At 38.4% G+C, this 3487-nt stretch overlaps 1 protein-coding gene across 1 annotated transcript in view; it reads left to right on the plus strand.

The window, feature by feature from the left end:
- EDIL3 (EGF like repeats and discoidin domains 3) overlaps positions 1–3487 on the plus strand; it is a 224372-nt gene that overhangs the window by 188620 nt on the left and 32265 nt on the right. The gene's annotated exons all lie outside the window — the stretch shown is intronic.

A 3487-nucleotide genomic window follows, 5' to 3' on the forward strand; every position in this document is an offset into this window, starting at 1 on the left:
AAAAAAACCACAACAGTTTAATTTTTAATGTAACTAAGTAGATTGCAATGTGCACAAGGAGGACTAGATTTTTTCATTGCTACCTTTCATTGTTCTGGAGACAAATTATAAAACAAATAGACAGTTGAAAAAGAATGTTTCTAATTGAGCAGCTGTGGGAGCTGAAGCTTTGTTTTGTGCCTGTCACTGGTGTTTTAGCTGCTACAACAGCTCCTGCCTTTGTATCAGGTGGTAGCAGTGGAACAAGAGACATGCAAGGCTAATACGTGTGCTTTTGGGAACTGAGAGTAAAATGCAACTTATTTCCCTTTGGAGTGCAGGAAAATTGTTCTCATTTAAGATCACACTGCAAAAGGCAGAAGAAGGTTCATGGCTCCCTACTCCTTGTGTTAGCTTGCATATAGGAGACAATCCTAAGTAATTGATAAAGGCAAACAGTTTTCAAATACTGCTATTTTTTAATATACTATGGAGAAAATAATATTTTCTTTTTAAAATCAACTCAGCTTATCATAAATATAATTCAACGCATTGCTTGTATTTTACTGGGATCTAACTCAGAATATCTCATGCCAGTGAGAGAGAATGGGGTAGCATGTTTGCAGTAGAAAATACTCCATCATTATGCAGAGTACCACAGTGATGAAACCACCACTTCTGTTTCCATCAGGCATGTTGATCAAATCTATTGTTTGATCTAGAGCAGGGGTATGGAGATAAGGGGAAGATTTGTCTGATTTTTCTCTGGTATCTCAGCATATAGGAGTACAGAACAGAAGTATCAGCTCTGCATACATTAGTTTGTCCACTCCACCTTAGCTATGCAGGTAGGTCTGCATGGAGCAGCAGGATACTTGCTCTGTGAGAATCTTGACTCTTGTCAAACTCCTCATCTAGAGTAATCTAGGTTAAAGATCTTCTCTTCTTCCATCCCTGAGATATCCATCAGCTCATGGGGTCTCAGGTTTCTCTCTAAGTGGTCTCTCTGCCCATTTCTGAGGATTCAGTCAATGTATTTTGCCTAGTAAAACGGTTCTCAATGGAGGCAGGAGACAAAGACATTATCTTGAAATGATGCTGAGACCAGCTGTGTTTTAGAGAACAGATTGCACCAAGCCTGGTCTCAACTTGCCGCTGTGAGGAGAATGAGATTTTTCCTCAGTGATAGCAAATGGCATATGAGAGTATGATAAAATCTAATGTACAGTAGGTAAGAGCCTTGCACAGTGCTCTTCATCCCCATGGCTTCATGTCACTCCAGAAAGATCACATCATGTGTCCCATCTCTGTTGTCTCAAGAGACTTCCACAGGGAACACGACAAATGAAGAGGAGAAGAAAAGATCCGCTGTCATTTCTGCTACTGTTTATGGGCAACCATTAGCAAAACATCTCCAGGCTCAATCTGGCAGAGGCAGGGGCTTTCTGTGGCTCTTAGTGTTCATAAGGATGATGAGGCCTTACGTTATCTCAATCTACAATCAGCTGCATAGCAGGAAAATCTTCCTGGATGCAGTTTCAGGATTATCTGAGAATAGCTGCCAGCTAGGATTGGCCTGGATATAAAACTATGAACCTTAAAGGTACACTTACAACGACTGGAATGGCAATAAAATTATCAACATTTAAGAAGAAAAAACTGTATGTTGTATCCTTTCTTAATGTTTTTATGTTGTTTAGAATTTAGAATTAGTTTATTCCAGGAGTTTATGCAGATAAAAATTATATTGCAGAGCTCTGTACTAAATAACACACAAAATAGTAGAAAGCTCTATCTCATTTCTTTTAGTTCAGCATTTTCTTTTCAAAAAGGTTAGTTCCATATTTCTCTGCCTTTCATCTGCTGTATAGAATTAAACCTAACTTCTCTCATACACAGCCTGAGAAACTATGGGCACCATGAACAAATGAGAAGCAATCCATGTCACGTGCAGTGCGTTTCTTGTTGTCATGGTAGTAAATTCTAAGGTGCACCTGGTGCGAGTGAGTTTGGTGTAAATGCACTTGTCAGCAAGTGAACTGCATTTGCAGTGCCTACATAATCTTGGCTTTCTGTCTTTCTTTGGCCTAAATTGTTTTCGTTCATTTTCGGAGTAGTCAAAGTAGGTGGGATAATAAGGAACTGTGTATTGATATAAGGAGGCTATTCCTACAATATTCCAAAAATCTGTGAGGAAACATTGAAAGGAATTAATGACTGAGGAAAACAGATCTTCCCTGATGGATGATCGTTCATTTCTAATAAAATTAAACCATAAACTCATAGGATAGTTTGAACTTGTCAGATAAGGTGTCAACCATCTGCTCACTGCATGTGCTGTCACTGTGGGTGTTCAGGAGCAGGAGCTGTCATCACAAATGTTCCTCAGAAAGTGCTTTCCCCAGTGAAACTCTGAGGCTGAGTTATTTATCCCAGTGCTGGCGAATACTGCGAGATGAAAAGGGCCTGTGCCTGTGCAAAGTATTTATTCCTGTGTAATTTTTCAGAACCAAGTACAAGCAGCTATTTCAGACCTTCTGAGTGTGACTGCATTGTTTTAGGATATTGTATGGCTGTGGTATCTGGAGCATGCAGGAGGAAATATGAAATGTAGACTAAATAAAATAATGCTAATATGTGGTTTGAATATTTCGTATTACTTTGGTTAAGAACATGAGAAATTTATTACCATCCAGAGTCATTGTCACTGGCACCATAATATAAATGAAACTTCCTCAGGTTAAGGGTGTGGGTGCCCTGATATAAGTGCCCAGCTATATTAGCCATACAGTCTTAGATAAATGTATAGCCATTTTATCACTACATCATTAACATGTCTCTCAGTCTGATTTTCTGTACTTTAGGAAAGTTACTTTCCTACTTGCTATTGGCAGTGTTTTTCTTTTTAAAAATTCCTCTTTCTTCGAGTATATCAGTATATGTATTTATATCACTGATGCAGTGACAAACAAATCTATAGAAAGGTTGAGGAAATACTTCACAACTCAGATTTTTGTTAGACATTTGAAATGAGGAGTGTGTTTTTGAATGTGCTCTTATTACCCAAATACCATCTTCTCAATTAAGGAAATTTGAAAACCCCTAAAAAAAAGAATTGAACATATAATTGTATCTAAGTATACATATACGTGTGCATATTTATATAATGGAAGAACCATTTCACTTTAAGTGTATGAAAGAGAATTGTATGCAAATGAATTAAAAGATTTGCTTTATTAAAAGCTGAGCTCTTTTAGAACTTTGTCGGAATTACTTCTGCAGTTTCCAGTAAGCCCTGCATGAGTCGCTTGTGTAGCATCAGCAATCAATTGAATTCCTTGTTACCACACCTGTTTGTGATGATTTGCCATACTCTGATGTGCTGCAGCCAGCAATAGTCTGTACAGGCTACTCCTCCCACCTGCTGTCAAGAGCTAGTGCTATCTCATAGCACCCAAAATCACAGAATCACAGAATCACAGAATGGCCAGGGTTGGAAGGGACCTCA

Source organism: Meleagris gallopavo, chromosome Z (assembly GCF_000146605.3).
Source record: "Meleagris gallopavo isolate NT-WF06-2002-E0010 breed Aviagen turkey brand Nicholas breeding stock chromosome Z, Turkey_5.1, whole genome shotgun sequence".
Lineage (NCBI taxonomy): Eukaryota > Metazoa > Chordata > Aves > Galliformes > Phasianidae > Meleagris > Meleagris gallopavo.